The 19,750-nt window shown below is 39.2% G+C and overlaps 1 long non-coding RNA gene across 1 annotated transcript in view; it reads right to left on the reverse strand.

Moving 5' to 3' along the window:
• Positions 1-19,750, reverse strand: part of LOC106541749 (uncharacterized) — a 45,815-nt gene that overhangs the window by 11,999 nt on the left and 14,066 nt on the right. Inside the window, exons 3-5 of the long non-coding RNA XR_015696921.1 lie at positions 17,436-17,629; positions 14,964-15,230; positions 9,436-9,547 (exon numbers count right to left, since the gene is read on the reverse strand). This is a non-coding gene — a long non-coding RNA (uncharacterized LOC106541749). The remainder of the gene's footprint in view (positions 1-9,435; positions 9,548-14,963; positions 15,231-17,435; positions 17,630-19,750) is intronic.

The following is a 19,750-nucleotide window of genomic DNA, read 5'->3' on the forward strand; positions in this document are numbered from 1 at the left end:
TGGAGATTCTCAGTCATCCAGATCATGGTTGTCCCAAAGGTCGATTTCCCCCACTATCTAGTCAGAACTGAAGAAGCTTCTTAGATGAGAAGCAAAATGTCTTCAAAGAAAAACCAGAAAGTCCAGTTGCCTCTTGAAAAAGCACCTCCTGAATAAATAGAATAGTGATAGTAGTTAAAGAGAATCTAAGCAGAACTGATGCAGCTCATTGAATAGAATAAACATTTGCAGAGGTGTCTGACTACAGGCTCCTCTTCAAATCCTCTAACAACTGGACATGTCCAGTAACTGTTGGTTTTATGCCACATCCTCATGGCAAGCTTCATATCATGTTTAGGTGATCAAGAGCTGAGATTTATCCACTTAAAAGAGAAGAGTTCTTCTTCCCATGTTATGCCTTTCTCCATATGTTGTATTCTGATCTGTTTATAGCTTTAAATACATAAATCATTTTAGAGGAGATCATCATATTCCAGCAGTGCAAACTTTGTCCTGGTGATTTGGTTAACTCCCAAGTGGGCTGGTAAATTCCAGGGAATGCTGCTGACATTTCAATATTCAGTGGCTTGCAGTTTACTTCTTTCCCTTCTCTTTAAGTTACGGTTATTATTGTATGAGAGAATGAGAAAGCTAAACTCTGTGGTTATGCAAGCTGTCTCAAATACCCAGAAGAGTGTTCAGCTTGTCAAGGACACAGTTTATTCAGTGCCGATGTCGTCTGGAATGAAGCCCATAGAGAAGTGGGGAATTGTCCTAGGGAACCAGATCAAAATATAGGTAACTCTGAGATAAGGTGTTGGCACATCCTTTACCTCCCATTTAGGGAAATTCTAAAGGGTCTGGTCTCCTGGGTGCAGGGAGATTTTTTGTTGTTGTCTTTCCTTTTATCTCAGGATCAGATCAGATGGCAACTTTTGCAACTTACAACTCAGGATTAAATGGAGAGCTATTTCATCCTGTCTCCCCACCTTCCGCATTAAAAGACTGTGGATTTATCTGCACTGCAGCAGGAAATGGACCATAATTGAAACCTTTCCAAAAGTTAGCTTGGAAAAAAACAGTGAAGAAGCAGTTGTGTTTATTTATCAAAGTAGTTGTAGAAGCTGATGAGGGGAAGATGAATGGATGATAGTGCAGAAAAGGAGGAAGCACTTTACACATAAGTCTGCTTGTTTAGATGATTTCCTTAGAATGAGAATTATTTATTGTGGGTTAAAAAAAAACCTTGTTCAAATTGGCAATAGTGCAGACACCTCCAGTTCCCATAATTCCAAGTCAGCCTAGCCAATTTACATAAATCACTGCCATGGTAAGCATTATCCCCATTTATTAATTGATTAGATTTTGAATCTGTCTAATTGCTGAAATTTTTCTGGATGATATACAAAATGCCATCAACTGAATACATCAGAGGTGGGCTTCTGCCGGTTCACCCTGGATCGGAAGAACTGATAATAGCAGCGGCGGGAGGCTCAGCCCACCCACCCGGATGCTTCTGCACATGCTCAGAAGTGTCACATGAGCAAGAGAGTGCGCACTCATGAACGAACTGATAGTAAAATAAATTGAAACCCACCACTGGAATGCATACACTACAAAACAACAACAGCTACAATAATGAGAATACATTCTCAGCCAAGCGCTATATTGGGGCACCCTTTCAGACAAGCCACTATAAATGTTCAGTAATAACTTGATGATAGGTCCCAGCTGAAGAGTACCCCTGTCCTCATCAGCAGCCTTTCAGTTCAAAAATCCCTCTGTTCCAGGCACCTACTTATACTAGCACAACCCCGTCCCAAGACACAGCAGGTGGTGACATTTTCCCCCACCAAAAGGTCACATTGTGAAAAGAGAAATGTAGTCAGGAAATGTACCAGTCACCATCCTAAACTTCTCCTGCATTAGAACTAGAAGGATAGCACCTACTCAGTGGCTTTGTTACTGAGAAAGATTAGAGCTGAGTTGGGGGGGAAACACAATTTATGCCATTGTACTTTTTTACTGTGTAAAAGATTTGAGATATGCAAATTAACATGGCCAGGAAGAAAAGTCCAGTCAATATTTTATCCTTGGTTAATCTGTAGTAGTACAAGAATTATGTCAGCAGCCTAAAAATACACATTAGCACAATTTACCAGTATCTATAAATTATCTCAGGGAGCTCACCTAGCATCACTACACACACACACACATATATATGTCAGAACTGCATTTCCAAAATGTCACATAATTAATGGCAATTTGGTTGTGACAATTAACTATAGCTGGTAGAAGTTCCTCTCTTTATTTCTCTCTAAAATAAAGTAGAAAATTCCACTAAATTGTTCAGAAGTAGTCAAAACATTTTCAATTGATTCAACAAGGACTGTAATTGAGAAAGATCTGTGTAAACTCAGGGGAAAGAGAATCTAATGACCAGCCCATCGACTGAAGATTCCATTCATCTATCCATGCATTGCTATGATGAAATATGTTTTTATTCATCAAGGAATGATACAATATAAAGAATAAATAAAAAGAATGGTGTTCCTTGGAAATTTGAGTTCCAGCCAGGAACCTAAAAATTATCCAAATAACATAACATATGCCAGGTAAAAGGGACACGGTGGCTCAGTGGCTAGGACACTGAGCTTGTCGATCAGAAAGGTCGGCAGTTCAGCAGTTCGAATCCCTAACGTCGCGTAACAGAGTGAACTCCCGTTACTTGTCCCACCTTCTGCCAACTTAGCAGATCCAAAGCATGAAAAAATGCAAGTAGAAAAATAGGGACCAGCTTTGATGGGAAGGTAACAGTGTTCCGGGCGCCTTCAGTTTTTAGTCATGCTGACCACATGACCATGGAGATGTCTTCGGACAATGCTGGCTCTTCAGCTTTGTAACGAAGATGAACACTGCCTCCTAGAGTCAGAAACGTCTAGTACATATGTGTGAGGGGAACCTTTACCTTTATGCCAGGTAAGGTGGTAGTAGGGGCTTTAGGAAGAGGGGATATATCCGCAATTGATGTAGCCAAAGAATTTAGCTCTTGTAAAATTTTGTTTAATTTGTTATTTCATTGAATGCATTGGTTTCGTCAAGCTTTTCCCATAATTTACCCATTTTGATTGTTAGCTCTCTATGTTTTGTAATCTTTTTTCTCATTCTTTTTTCTCAATTCTGCTAACCCTGGGAATTTCCATTCCTGCAAAAAATATTCTTTCTTTTAAGGATTGTTGCATTTAGTGGCTTATGTTTTAGATGGCAATATATTTGTATACAAAAATCCCATACAATTTTAGCATGATTTTAAACCTCTTTTTTCAATGTTGTGATCATGACACATTTGGGAAGCTCAGAAATTATAGCTTTTGCACAGATGCCAATGGATCATGGTGGCCACTTTGTCATGATATTGTTTACAACCTGCCTGAGCACACCAATTTATAGGATCCGTGCTTTCATCTTTTTCTTGACAAAGTCTGCATTTGTTGTGGTTTGATACATATTGAATCCCTATTTGTTTCTAATGTTTTTCTTGAGCTTTAAATTTTAATTCTTTTGTTTTCAGCTTGATAGTGCCAACTTGTAACTATTGCCAGTTTAAACTCATGTCTACTTTATTTTTAGTTTATTTTATGTATTGGCTGTGAAATGGTTTACTTCTCCAATTTTCTGAACAGTTGTCCAAAAATTCATTTTTACAGTCATTTTCTGCTTCTGCTACTTTCAAGATGTTTCCTTTGCAAATTGCTATGAGCATTTCCTCTTGCTTACCTAAATATGTATTAATTTAATCCATCCTTTTCTTCTTCAACTATTTTACCTGTACTAAAACATGACTTCCAATTTTTCATAATAAATATAATCAAACATCACTTCATCAATGTAATGCATGTCAAAGTACAATTATTACTATTATTGTCATGATCATCATTATCTTAATCATTGCCATTGTTGTTGCACTTTTATATTAAAAAGGTTTCCATGGTGAAGCTCAGCAAACAAAATGCTATCATGAAAACTAAATCAAAGTAAAACCATCATAAAAGCATTAAAACAATAATAAAATAACAAAAGTAATTGAAAGTCCAAATTATAATTTTATGTCTTAAAATTCTTCTTTTGAAAATTTATTTGGGCTAATCATTTTGACAGAAAGAGCTGCCTTATTCTGAAAATAAGGAATAAAATCCCAATTATCACTCCAACTGTCAAGCAAAACCAAGCATTTAATAGTGAGTGCCATACCATGTGCACGAATCATACAAGTGGCAAGAAAATAGGGACAGTCAGGCATAAAACAGGTTATGTAGACAGTAAACACAGGGTCAATCAAAATGGACTCAAATCTCTATACACCAATGCACAGAGTATGAGGAATAAGCAGGGTGAATTAGAAATTCAAGTAAATGAGGACAGATACGATATTGTTGCCATTACAGAAACTTGGTGGGATGAAACCCACAAATGAAACATACAGCTAGAAGGATTTAAATTATTTAAAAGAAATAGACCAAATAAAAGAGGAGGTGGAGTTGCACTATATATAAGAAATAACTACACCTCTACAGAAATAGAGCACAACAATGATGAGAACTATCTTGAATTCATTTGTGTCAATATTAAAGGTTGGGGGGGGGACAACATTGCCATAGGTCTATACTACAGGCTACTCAACCAAGCAGAAGAAGTAGATGAATTTTTGCTAGTCAGCTAACTAAGGTATGTAAGAAGCACACCACAATAGTAATGGGAGATTTTAACTACCCTGACGTCAACTGGGAAACAAACTCTGCACCAAGTGGAAGATCCAACAGGTTCCTAACAAACCTAGCAGACAACTTTGTTTCCCAAAAAGTAGAGAAGGGAACAAGGGGATCAGCCATATTGGACTTAATTCTCACTAACAGAGAGGAAATGATAGAAGGTGTTAAAGCCATAGGAACCCTGAGGGGCAAGTGACCATGCAATATTGGAATTCAACATTATGCAAACACAAGTAGTAGAATAAAGTCAAACTATAGTCTTGGACTTTAAGAGAGCTAATTTCAATAAACTTAGAGAGAGCTTGGGAAGAATTCCATGGATGAGAATCCTCAAGGGGAAAACAAATCAAGAAGCTTGGGAAATTTTGAAAAATGAGATTACAAAAGCCCAGTCTAGCACAATACCAATGAAGAAGAAAAATAACAGCTCCCAAAAGAAACCAGCATGGCTGCATAAAGAACTCTCTGATAAATTGAAAGACAAAAACGATAAGTCTAAAAAGTGGAAAGAAGAGGACATAACTAAGGCAGAATATCAGCAAATAGCCTGAGCCTGTAAAGATGACCTAAGGCTCACAATGAAGAAAGGCAGGAATGGTAAGTGAGCACCTGTCTACCCTAGACAAGTTCAAATCACCAGGACAGGATGGATTATACCCCAGGGTTCTGAAGGAACTGGCAGACGAGATTTCAGAACCACTGGACTATATCTTTCAGAGATCCTGGAGCACTGGGGAACTGCTAGAGGACTGGAAAAGAGCTGATGTGGTTCCCATTTTCAAAAAAAGAAAAAAAATAGATCCAGGAAACTACAGATCTATTAGCCTGACCTCAATACCAGGAAAGATTCTGGAAAAGATAATCAAGCAATGAATTAGAGAACACCTAGAAGTAATCAAAGTAATAGCCAAAAGCCAACACAGTTCTAGGCTACATAAACAGAGGGATAGAATCAAGATCATGTGAAGTGTTAATACCACTTTATAATGCCTTGGTAAGGCCACACTTGGAATACTGCATTTGCTCGCCATGATGTAGAAAAGATGTGGAGACTCTAGAAAGAATACAGAGAAGAGCAACAAAGATGATTACGGGACTGGAGATTAAAACATATGAAAAACAGTTACAGGAACTGGGTATGTTTAGTTTAATGAAAAGAAGGACTAGGGGAGACATGATAGCAGTGTTCCAATATCTCAGGAGCTGCCACAAGGAAGAGGGAGTCAAACTATTCTCCAAGGCACCTGAGGGTAGAACAAGAAGCAAGGGGTGGAAACTGATCAAGGAGAGAAGCAACTTAGAACTGAGGAGAAATTTCAGGACAGAACAATTAATCAGTGGAACAGCTTGCCTCCAGAAGTTGTGAATGCCCCAACACTGGAAGTTTTTAAGAAGATGTTGGGTAGCCATTTGTCTGAAGTGGTATAGGGTTTCGTGCCTAGGCAGGGGATTGGACTAGAAGACCTCCAAGGTCCCTTCCAATTCTGCTATTGTCTTGTATTGTATTGTAACTTCATTTCTGGAACTGCACACAGGCATAGAGTATTTGTAGACCTTACACTCACAATCCCCATTGGTGCAACCTTTGGTGTTTCAATAATATTACGGTGCTTATATGTAGCCTGTTGGCTCAGCATTTGCTCCTGATGTATGTATAAGTTACCAACTATCAGTATTTGTATCTTTGTCCTTTGTAGGACACAGCAGTATCTCTTCCACTTGCTCTTCAGGTTATCTGTTATCTCCTATTATTCTTTTCTTCTCTCCATTTCTTTTGCAAGAGCTTCAATGTTGTTTATGAATTCTACCAGTTCAAAATATCTCCACATAACTTGTTCCCAATTGCCACTCTTACCCTGCATTGCTTCATCTTTGGGTAAAGTTATTTGCTCTGTTATAGAGCCTCCTATTTTGATACAATGAATCTTCATTCTCTGTTATGAACTAAAGTGGGACCACTCACTATTCCAACCTGTTCGTCAAGAAATGATGCAAACTTCAATTCTTCAAATATGTACCAGGTTATTTTCAGTCAGAATCACAGGCTCAAATGTTATAGGTCACAACTAAGGGTGATACTTGCTTATTATTGTTTCTGATTCTTAAGGCACTACCTAGAGAATCATCAAAATTGTATGTCAAAGTTCGAAGAGATCTTGGAACTCATCTAGTCTAATAATGTACCATATGCATGTAATATAAATGAGTTTTCTATTGTAAAGGTGAGAATAACTTTGAAGGATGAAGGAAAGAGATGCTGCCTAGGAAACAATGAGGCAAAAGAGGGAAGAGCTCCCAGTGGCTTAACAACCAGAGGAAACAACTTAGGAAAGGACCCCTGGCTGATCAGGCAGTTAAAAGTGGTGGTGAGAGATTTATGTCATCAGACTTGTAAGATTCTGTTAATGTATCTGTATAATAAAATAGAATTAGCTCGTGTAATTATGTTTCCCCGTGGGGCTCACCTGGGAGAGCTGACACTACCCAAACATAAATCAAATCACTATTATAATCATGGAACCAGAACAAGGGAGGTGGGGTACAATCAATTAAAATGCATAGAAGACACATCTGAGTGTAAAAATTAATAGGAAAAGCTAAAACAATATTAAAACAGAAAATATTGAGGGTGGTAGGAGCAGCAGAAGTCAGTGCCGTTTGTGAGCCCTGGCAATAGCTGCCCTTGGTAGCAGCTGGTCCCAGCCTGACTGGGCTTGTATGGGGCCATGGCAGCCACCTGCCTACCCACGGTCTGCTTGCAAGCCATCTGGAACTTGTCACTTCCTGTTCGCTTTCCTACTGACTTTGCTTGTTGGAAGTCACAAGGTAGTCCTTACTTAATGACCAGCAATCCTTACTTATCAACAGCAATGGTGACTAAGTAATGTGGCCATGTGACATAATGCCCTATGATTGCATCACTTTGTGATGGAAATTCCAGTCTCAATTACCATCATTTTACTGGCAACTACCTGCAGTCCCCGTGAGTTTTCCTACTGAAACAAGAGACCTACACAATCTCAAACTCTGCTCAATGCTCTATTAAGGCCAATGGGTGTTTTTGAAAGTATTGCTGCATCATTTGCATAGACTGAGATGTTGCTTGTCAGCAGTGACATGTGGTGAGGTTTATGACTGGTGAGGCTGCAATTTTTTTAGACTTGTGGACTTCAACTCCCAGAATTCCACAGCCAGGCATGGTTCCGATTTAAAGCAACAGCATTTGTTTTTCTCCTTTGCTAAATCAGTTTCATTCTTTCTTTTTCTTTTTCTTCTCCCTTCCCCTCCTTCCTCCCTCTCTCCCTCCCTCCCCCCTCTCTCAAACACACACACACACACACACACACACACACACACACACACAAGTTGGATTGGACTATCTCTCCTACCCCCTTCCCTCTCTCACTCAAACAAACTCTCTCGCAAACAAGCACACACACACACAAAGTTGCACCAGGAGGATGAAGTTTGAATTCCTCCCCCTCCTTCCAACCCACATGTACCTTTTCCAGTTGTTTCAGAGAGGATTTCAACTCTGCTCTTGCCCGCCATCATGAAAAGAAAAAAAATGTAAAAGGAAAAAAGCAAGAGCTGAGGTGAGCCTGAGCTAGTTGCTGCCAGAGTCGCCATGGATGGCTCTGCTTAACTGTTTAAAAAAGCGCCCTCTACAGGAGGAGGCAGGAGAATGATGTGCCTCATCTACGTCAGGAATTTTTCGGCTTTTAACCCTTACTTAACTCTATTCGAGTGATCATAAAAAGTCAGACTAGATGAGGCACATAGTTCTCCTGCTGCCTCCTGTAGAGGGTGCTCTTTAGAGGCTTTTTCAAACAGTTAAGCACTAAGCAGAGTCATCCATGGTGACTCTGGCAGCAACTAGTTCAGCCTGACCTCAGCTCTCGCCTTTTTCCTTTTACATTTTTTTTCTTTTCATGATGACAGTGGTGAGGCTCTGCCTCCCCTGCCTCCCCTGACTACACATCCCTGCTTGTCAGATGGTCGCAAAAGGGGAGCACGTGACCTTGGAACACCGCAACGGTCATAAATAGGAAGCATCTGATTTTTGGACCCCATGGGGATGCTCAAGGGTCATAAGTGTGAAAAACAGTCATAACTCCCTTTTTCCAGTGCTGTTGTAACTTTGAACAATCACTAAATGAAGTGTTGTATGTCAAGGACTAACTGTACCATTAGTTTTTTTTCCCAGTCCTCTGATGCTGAGCCCATTCTCCTCAAAAATTCCAGAAAGATTACCTCAGGGACTCCCTTCAAGATTCTCAACTGTAATTGCTCAGGCCTCAGAGACATCATTTATAGGAAAGCTTTTATTTCTTCTTGTTCATTTTGCAGGTTCTGAAATGATCTAAGCATGCGCTTAAGAATTTTCTTACTGAATCCCATTGCTAAAAGCTAGACTGCTGAACTTTTGCCTGCCTAATGACAGCTTTCCAAAAAATTGTTGTTGCTTTCTTTTCAACAGTGATGAAGAGTTTTTAGATAATGATTTCAAGGAGTGAGAAGAAAGTCAGACAATGTTTTTGCTGAATTTGGCATTGTCCCGGTTTGGTTCCATAGAGGTGAAAGTTAGATTTATCATCCATGAGATTGGCAGTTTGTGAACTGAAACTAAGGTAAATGGCGAAAACTGAGACAAACAATTTTTTTTAATGAGTTTTACCAGCAATACCTTATCAGGACAGAAAATCAGGGTCATCATGTTTTTAATCCATTTTGAATAGCAGCAGCAGCAATGGTGAGTCAGCCTGTTGTCCTGGCCTTACTGCTCTGGAAAGTTGCAGCTACAAGCAGATATTGAAACCACATTGTTAGTAGAAGAAGCACAGAGAGATATGGGACAATTCAATTAAAAGGAAAGGATTCTGGAGTCTTGAACTTTGAATGAGGAATTTTGGAAAACCAACAGCAAACAGAACTGACAGTGATTTTGATTTGTCTGTCTTTACAACCAGGACTGAGACTTGTAAAGGACATTAGAAATGTTGGTGTTGTTTGCTGTGATTAGCCAAGATTTTGCAGAAGGGAAAGAGAAAACACAATTTGATATTTTTATCACATAAAAACCAAGAGCAATTCTTTGTATATGGTAGTTGCTGACCTGGATGGAAGTAGTGAGCCCTCTGGTTCTCTTAGACTTTTCATCAACTTTTCATTCCAACTGAGAGGATTTGCATTACTAACTCTTGTTCTCATCACCAATGCATTCTAAATGGGGTTTGCTTTTGAAGATTCCAGAAGCTTCCAACTGTCCAGAATTCAATTGATCATTTATTGGCTGGCATTGTCAATGAGTCTAAAACATCTATGGTCCAAGCCCTGACATCTGATCAGCTTCAGAGGTGGTATTCAGCCGGTTCTCTCCAGTTCATGGAAGCTAGTAGCAGCAGCTGTGGGAGGCTCCACCCACCCACCCTGACATAATGCGTGAGCACTGCGCATGCATAAAAGGCGCACGCTCACATTTGTGAACCGGTAGGGAAGGTAAGTGAATCCCACCACTAATCAGCTTCCAAGTATAATTTAAAGTGCTAGTTATAATCTATAAAGCCTCAGGTAGCTTGGCATTGAGGAAGCTCCAGGTGCAGTTTCTCCAGCTGAAATCAGCCTCCAGCTGGAATCAGTTTGTGGGGGAAAACTACCTATCTTCAATTTCTGCAATCTAAACACTACCTGGGGCTTCTATATGCTTCTTTTCTATAGCAGCACCAACACCTTAGAACAGTCACCTGCTTGAATTAAGGTTGCCTTTCTAAAACAACATTGAAAATGAAATTGTTCTAGAAGGCCTACGGTGAAGTATGTCTACCTCACTTTATGACTTTATGCTTACATGATTTTTTTTTAATTTTGATATGAAAGTTTCATTTTGTGCCTTGACACTCTAAACTCCTAAGAAGTTTGGAATTGTGACAGATTTTAAAAAATCTTAAGAAATTGAAAAATAACAGATATTCCAGAGAAAATTTATGCATACGTTAAATAGTGAGGGAGTTAAAATTGAATCACTTAACAGAGCTAGTCTGAAGCAAAATAATTCCAAAACTCTACCCAGCTACATTTTCTAATTTTTATTGCAAAATGTATATTTCTTCAGCAGTATGGCAGAGTTAATCTGCTGATGATCTTGGCGGAAATTCTAAAGAGCCCTTAATTTGTGAAAATTCAAGTGTTAATTTCAGAGCAAAATTCTGTAAGAACTCACTTTTGGCCTGCATTTTTGGCTGTAGGCTGTGCACAGATTCTCCGGGGAAATGGAGAATTGATACTGCGTACTTGCTTGTGTATCCTTTTACAGCAAGGATAGAATTTGCTACTCTCTTCTGATCTGTTTTGGCCTTTTTTAATAGAGAAAAGAATAAAAATAATAATCATTCATCATAAGAGGAGTTTTTATGACATACTGCCTGTATCAGTGCTATACAAGGTAATTTGTTGCATTGAAGGTTTGCTAGAATCTGAATTATGCTGCAGTGCAGATTTCAGCTTTTCTATTACTGTTCTGATCTTGATCAATTTCCTTGGAAAAGAACATGGATTTTCAACACATTACAAAATCTGAAAACCATTTAATTAATGTGCACTGCATCTACTGACTGTATTTTTCTACCATTCTTTTCTGGGTGGTTTGACTTTCCTTTTTTTGTCTTGCAGCTTTAAGTAACGTAAGAAATGATTTTGTCAGGGAAAATGCCCAACAGCAACAAACTCTGAGGAACTGACTGGTCTATGCAGGGAAACTAACTGAATTTGACCTTAGGATGATATTTACCAATGGGAAGCAGACCTAACAGCAATGCAATACCACCAGGCAAGTTTGCTCTTTCATACTTATTTTAAAATAGGCATGCAGTGTATGGTGCAATTCTGAAACATTGATATGGAAGTGAATACCATTCAATATAGTATAGGCAGCATCGATAGACTCTTTCTGTACAGCACAATGATGGATGTGTTTATTAGCTTTACTGGACTTGTCAGATTTTTCCCCTCAGCCATGGTGGTGCAGTGGTTAGAATGTAGTACTGCAGGCTACTTCTGCTGACTGCCTGCTGCCAGCAGTTTGAATCTCATCAGGCTCAAGGTTGACTGAGCCTTCCTTCCTCCGAAGTTGGTAAAATGAGGACCCAGATTGTTGGGGGCAATATGCTGACTCTGTAAACTGCTTAGAGAGGGCTGCAAAGCACTGTGAAGCAGCATATAAGTCTAAGTGCTATTGCTATTGCTAAGGATGTTGCAAATTGATGGTGGTGCTGCAAGGGGACATGTTAAAACAAAGCAAACTGATTTAAAATATTGGCTGGACAAAGTATTGCAGGAGCTAAAGAGATTTGCCTTATTTCTTGTGACCTTTCCATTTCGAATAATCAAAGGTGATGTAATCATGGTGAAATACTATTTAGCTGATTTTGGGTGAATTTGAAACTTGTATTTGAAGTGTGGTGGATATTGGCTTATTATATTTTAAGATAACATGCTGCTTCCATATAGTAAACTTTTAGAAGGAATCATTTTGAAGAGGATAACATTATCAGCATCAGATCTCAAGGTCTTTTTAGCTGTCATGTATCATTTGCAAGTTCAATCCAGCAAGTTCAGGCAGGCCTTCAATATATTGCATTGCAGAATAAATTCTGTAACAGTTTTGAAAGGTGCCCTATTTTTACCTCAGTAAATACTTGTATAAAGTTGCTCAGCTGGAATTTATATGCTGATCAGATATTCACTCCATCCTCAGGCACAGGCTGTGCATGGCAAGCTCACTTCAGAAAGTAAATAGTCCCACATTTGATGTTACATAATGTACAGTTTGCAATTGAGTGCCCTGGAAGAGTGTAATGGATGTTATCCCTGTTCTATTGATGTTGCTGCTGGAACTTGCAGCAGTTAAAGCACAACATTTTTGGTGACTAACAAAAGTTTCACTGTTAAACATGCTTTCTTCACTTCTCAAATAGAGATAGGTAACATTCATTTCATTTGGCTTTTTTTAAAATCAAATCAATCTTGCAGTTGTTGCAGATTTTTTCACCAAGGCCTCAGAATGGCCAGTTTACCTCGCTTTTAGTGATCAGACAGATTGCAATTTTGGGGTTCCCAATGAGTTTTTGAACAATACAACCCCCCCCCCAAACTTTTCACAACCCTTCCTGAAAAGGTGTCTTTGTGAGAAGCATATTTTTTCCTCCCCAAATTTCTCTATACCTCTGCAAATTCTCACCTTTTCATTTCTACTCCCCTCACAATTGTTTGTTCACTTAGGCACTGGATTGTACTTGCCACCTTGCCACCCTCATTATTAAAACCCTCTGGAACGACCTCCCCATGGAGATTCGGACCCTCACCACCCTTCAGGCTTCCGTATCGCTGTTAAGACCTGGCTGTTCCAGCAGGCCTGGGGCTGCTGAGTTCCATCCCTTCTCGAACTGGAGTGCTAATTGAGACCTTTTTAAATTGTTTTGTATTGTTGTTTGTCTTTGTTCTTTCCCTTTTGTATGATGTCCCTTCCCTCCAGGTTTGTGAGCCACCCTGAGTCCCTTGGGAATAGGGCGGCATACAAGTTGAATAAACCTCTAAACCTCTAACCTCTAAATTTGCTAGGAAACATCTAAATCTATATGACTTCTGCTTAAGTTATTTGTTTGTTTGCTTGCTTGTTTATTGGTATTGTTTATCATCACTTTCAGGGCTCATAGCAGAGACCATAATGCAACATGTAGAAACTATGACATCCCAACACATACAACCAAAAGTATAGATCTGGTGTGAAGGCAACACCATCATAATAAAAAAAACAATTGAGAAAATGCATGAAACCATCAACAACTTCTTCAAAGGAATAAACTTCACAAGGCAAGAAGAAAACAATACATTACCTTTCTCCATATCCTTAGCAGAGGAAATGATGACAAATTAGACATGCAAATCTATTGAAAAATAAAAACTATCAGTCCTACCTCAGGACTGAAAGCCATCTGAATGACTTTGGGCCAGTCCTCATTCTCAATCCAACTAACCTCACAAGGTTGAGGAAAATAGGTGGAGGAAGAAGTGTTATATATGTTTGCCATATTAAATGTTTCTGCCTTAATCAATAGACTTTATCATCCCAAAACAAACAAGCCTGGGGACTGGGGTGAAAAGATGCTGAAATTTCAAACTGTCCAAAATTAGAAAAACAAAAAATAACTGAAGAAAATATGAAAAATGTCAATCATCACCAGAAATCCAGAAAAGTTGAGTATCTTCATGAAAAGAAAAATGGAAGCAGTGATCAAAGAAGGAAAACCTTGCACAAAAGTTTGAAGTATGAGCAGAAACATGAAGTCCAAAGCAAGTCAAGATTGTTCATTCAAAGCTTTTGTAATCTCAAGAAGCATGAGGGCTTCAGCACTATCTGTGTGATTCCATGGCATCAACTGTGATGATTAAGTCAATTTATCCCTGGTTCAGTTGCACATGTTCAAAAAAGCAAAGACAAAACATGGTTTGGTTTTATGGAGCTTGTGAACAACATCACAATGCTTTTTGTTGTGCAATAAACATTAAGAATCATAGAACTTTAAGTAGAAAGATAGAATCCCTGAAAAGATGTTGTATTTTGGCGCTCTCTCTTGAGGCAAGACAGAATTTTGAAGAGGATGATTTGATCTTTCCAATCTTAACCTTGCAAAATATTGGATTAGATAATTCATTGGACTCTATGTTACAAATCAATCAGAATCAGAAATAACAGTTGAGAATCTTGCCAAGATGCAGAGGGAAAATTTTGCCCCTTTGGGCTTGAGTCTGCCATTTCTTTCATCCCTCTTCTTGGCTATAAACAGCTGAAGGCATTCATTTGAAGCATGGATGGAAATCCAATGTGCTTTCTCTGGGCTGTAGTAGAAATTTTTGGCAAGATGAGGCAGGATAGGAAGGGGAAATTTTATCAATTTATAAAACATTCAATTTCTGAAATACGGTATGTTTTTTCTTAAAGAAAATGGAGTGCTATGACAGCCTGGTGAAAGTGTAATAAAAAACTAAGATTGCAGTTCCATGGCTGCTGAAACCTTTATAGTGCTATCATCTTTACTAGCTTTTTACACAATATATTTAGTTAATAACCTCCCTCTCCAGAACAGCTATATTATGTTTTGCAGTAAAAAGCTAAATCTTTTATTAATAGCCACTAAGTATAAATGCACTCTCACTGACCTTTTGCATTTGAATTCTGTCTGCATGGAGTTAACTTCTCTGCATTTCTACCATCCCCTTCCTTTTCCTGGGGTGATCTCCCATTCTGCTTTGCCATCCAAATTTCTTATATAATGCAGTACTTCTGGTAGCTTCATCCGTAGCAATGCAGGGGCTGCTGCTTAAGGTGTCATATGTGGGTCCAACGGATTCTGCTGGACAGTAGCACTTCACTTTTGCAGCAATGGACTATAGATCTGTATTTGCATAGAGAGATAGTGATCCAGCCTAAAAAAGCCACAATCATAATGAAAATCACAACAGAGACAGGAACCACATCTTAGATGCCATTCAGTCCCACTATTTTCTTTGGAAACTCTATAGCACATTTCAGTCTCCTTCCATTGTATTCCTGGAACTTCTAATTTTTTAAAGAAGTGGAGTGAGCATAGCAACATATAGATGCAGTGAGAGTTCCTGAAACTAGCAAGAGAACATTATACTTTTTTCAAAGTTCAGTTCAGTTCAGTTTATTGTATTTGTATGCTGCCCTTTTCCCCCGAAGGGGGACTCAGGGTGGCTCACAACTCGAACCGGGGAAGGGGGATACAAACAAAAATTTAAAAAACAAACATAACAATATATAATTTAAAACTCACAACAGTCATACCATTCGAGACGGGGGCAACAGCTCTTTAGCCGCAGGCCTGTCAGAACAGCCAGGTTTTGAGGGCTTTGCGGAAGGCCTGGAGGGTGGCGAAAAGGTTTCCCATCCTGGTTAACAAGATTTGTTTATTCAGATTACCCTCTCTGGGAACAGAAGTGCATTTCTAGATGGTATGTATTCAGAGAACTCAGTTGCCATTAAAACTTTGCCCTTTTTGTAGCACGTGAAGAAGAGTGACATGGCCTCATCAGTGCTTGAACCAGAAGAACAAAAAGTATAGCCAGTACTCCCAGGGGCCAGGCCAAAAACTCTGCTTCATAAAGTACCCAAATTTTGCCTTTTGCTGTATCATGGAGCAGAGCATCTTTAACTCTGTCAAACTTTCTCATGGATGCAATAATTTAATTAATATTCAGCAGCAGTATAAATTATGAGCCAAACTCTACCCGTCTAACAGCTACTCTATTTTAATCCCCTTATCTTAGCAAAACTTGTTGGAGCTCTTCCCTTAGGAAGATGGCAAGAAATGTGTATCATCTCGTTTTAGGAAAGGCATTCTAATGGTCCATGAATGCCCACTCCAAAGCCTCTACCTAGGGAGGCTTTGCATATTGACAAAGCAGGCTGAACAGTTCACAACAATATGCTAATTAATTAGTTGCTGAGTTCTGCAAGAAACTAATGCAAGTTATTATATTGACAGTGACTGTCAATTTTGACATTGAAATTACCTCACTTTGAGTGGAAATATTATCACTCAGTGAGAGAAACAGGCAGTCTCTAAATGTGATGAATAAAAATAACATATACTAAAATAAATAAATTATCCTTAATGTGCACCTTTTGTTAGTAATAAACTTACTTGAAAGTTCCAGGGGCACAAATAATGGATTACACCATCTTTTCATTAATGAACATCTTAGAGAATATGGAACTTTCCTGAAGGACACTTCTACACGTTCTGCCACTGTATTAAGTTATCTGTATGGTAGGTTTGTCAGTTAGGTTGTGTTATCCTGTGATACAGACTGATGTTATACTTGCAAGAGAGTTCAGAATGACAAAAAGCATACCCAGGAGTACTAGCTCTATCTGGATTGTAGTGCTACATTAATAGAATCTTGAAGGTCTGAATGTATCCCTACTTTCTTTCACTTTTACTCTCCTGAAAATTAGAGAGGGTCTCCTCTGGGATACTTTTGCCACCGCTCCACCATTGCCTAGGTTATGGTTTTTCTTCTGTTTCCCAAGGTCATTCCCACATACCATTATAATCTGATCTCAACCAGGAAGCTATTCCAAAGGGCAAAGGCTGCTACTGAAGAGCAGCATCTCTTAGATTTATACCTGCACACTTCATAGAAACGGGATTTAGTCTTTGTTTTCTACTGGCTGGTTGTATCAGGAGACCAAGTACCAAGCCTATCCAGGGATACAGGCAGAAAACAGCATTTTGTTTTCCTGGAAGCCTACTGGGAGCCAATGCAGGATTCAACCCAAAGGTATAATTCACTATAGAATGCTGGCTTAAAAAAAACCTGCTCTATTTTGAACTATTTGCAGTTTCCACACAGTCTTCAGAGGCAACCCTATGCAGACCACATGGCAATAATCCAGGCAAGTGATGATGGGATCCTATCACTCAAGGTAGGATTACAACTGGTGTAACAGCCATGCTGGAATGAAATCCCCCTGATCATGGTCTCCACCTGCTTAACAAGCAGTAAGTGCAAGTCCAATTTTCTGACCTGGGGTTTTGTTTTGTTTTTTGTGGTGGTGGGGGGAGATACTGCATTCTCAGAACACATATAGCAATTCCATCTTACTTGATTTCAGCTTGATTCAATTCCATCCCATCCATCCAAGTTGTGTCACAGAAGGCCCATTGAACCATTCAAACCTCATGTTATTGAGTTGTGTAATCTTATTTTCTTTTGCACCCCAAAAATAGTTGGTTGTTGCTGAGTTCAAAGTGCCAAGTTCAGGTGCTGAGTTCAGGTGATCAAAGGTGGAGTAGATTCTGAAAAATAGTCCAAGGTATTGAGAAACACTAAGCTAATCTTTTGATATAAAGCTGCCTTATATTGGATGTTTGGTCTACCTAGGGATATAAGCATTTCAATCGGAGGCATTCTGCATACGAAGCATGCATTCTGTTTTCTTCTTGGATACACAAGCTTGTCAATAGAAATACATTTCTTGTTAAAGTGCTGTGATCTTCCTTTCTTTTATTTATTATCAGGCACTTTCAAGGTGTCAGAGGACTTGATTCTTCAGAAGATAGAAAGGGAATGTATTCTCATGTTGATCCTCCTTCCCCTGTTGAGCTCTAAACTTCACATTATTAGGAGATTGCCAAATTCATTTTTCTAAGGAACATGTGATATATTCACTGATTTTCTGTTAAGAGGAGTCATGCCGCTCAATTCCCTACTTGTCACTTTGAAAAGTCAGGGGACTTGAGTGCTAGAACTTTGGTCATAAAAATACAAGCATCATTAGCAAAGCGAGCAAGAAGAAATGAAACAGCCTTTTGATTCTTGAGCTGGAACTAAGTGAAACCCACTGCCAGCTACAGGCAAATTTTCATTTTTCATTTTTCACCATGAGCCATATCTGCTAAGAGAAATGGGACATCAAATATTAATTTAGTAGTTTCCTCTAAAATATGAATTGTTCAAATTTACCTGTGCTCATTTTATTTCAGAATGAAGTTAGTCCGACTGGCTACCTGTAACACTGAGCTAGGAGTGTTCTGTTAAATAGTTTAGCCACTTGAGAAGTAATTGCCAATAGACTGGATATCTTCCTACTCAAACAAAGTACAGTGATATTCATACAGTCTTTTGCCCTTTTCAGATTTGGATTCATTCTGTTTTTGCTTAAAATTTTATGCAGCAAAGTTATACAAGCATACACTCTCTATTACAGAATAGGTAAGTACCTTGTGATTGAGGGAAAATAATGCACCCTCTGTCAGAAAATTAAAGGCAGTTGAAAAATGAAAGATCTACTATGGGTCACTGAGATAGAGATATTATAATCTCAGTGTAAATTGTATCAACTAGGGTGCTGTGTGTATATTGTGTGATAGATATATCACTGGTACCAAACATTTCTTTTGTTGCCAAACAATTGCATAATGAAGGAAATTACGTCTACCAGAAGTTCCAGAAGGCTGGAAATGGGCTCATTTCCTGCCTCCGGAGCCTGGGGGAGGAGGTTTTTGCCCCACTCTAGGGGAAGAATACTGCAAAATCCCCATTGCCTCTGCATTCTTGGGGGAAGGATATTGCAAAATCTCCATTTCCACCCCACTCTGCAGCCAACCAGAGGTAGTATTTGTTGGTTCTCTGAACTAGTCAAAATTTCTGCTACCGGTTCTCCAAAAACTGCCAGAACCTGCTGAATTTTACCCCTGGATGAGACTAATAAACAGTCTATGCTTATATGTGATTGGCCTAAGTATCCGGGGGCTTTGCGGTGGCAGGAAGACTTGCACTGCTGAAGTCTTAACTTTAACCATTGCAAATGAATGAATAAATAAATGAATGAAAAATCTATCTATCTATCTATCTATCTATCTATCTATCTATCTATCTATCTATCTATCTATCTATCTATCTATCTATGGAGGTTTTAGTGTATTTGGGTCTTTTCCTATGTAAGATTGAGAGTATCTTGGCGATGTATCGACAAGGTCCCACTTGTCATCTTTTGGGGGGAAGACACCAGCCTGAAGATGATGAGTGGGACCTCGTTGAAAGGTTGCCAAGATAATTGTACACAGGAAAAGACCCGCATACACCAAAACCTGCATACCTGTACCTGTGAAAATCTATGAAAACATAACTTCCAAACTCCAAAAATTGGTTGCCGAGTCTTCCAGCATCGGCCGCTCTAGGAGTGCTCTCTATGGTGGAAGACTCTCTGTCCAGAAGATTCTCTGTCCGGCAGCCAGCCCACCATAGAGAGCACTTATGCTCGGAGTGTGGTGGCAGCAGGCAGCGGTAATGCCCTGGGAGAGCTGTGCAAGGGCTTGGTGAGACCAGGGGCAGAACAGGCACTTGTGCAACCCCCTTCTCCAGCCAGGCAGAGCTCCATGCACTGACCTAGGGGGTATCCCTAATGTGCCAAGCCG

Source organism: Thamnophis sirtalis, unplaced genomic scaffold (genome assembly GCF_051295495.1).
Source record: "Thamnophis sirtalis isolate CommonGarterSnake01/CBP01778 unplaced genomic scaffold, rThaSir2_p1.2 scaffold_6, whole genome shotgun sequence".
In the NCBI taxonomy this organism is placed as follows: domain Eukaryota; kingdom Metazoa; phylum Chordata; class Lepidosauria; order Squamata; family Natricidae; genus Thamnophis; species Thamnophis sirtalis.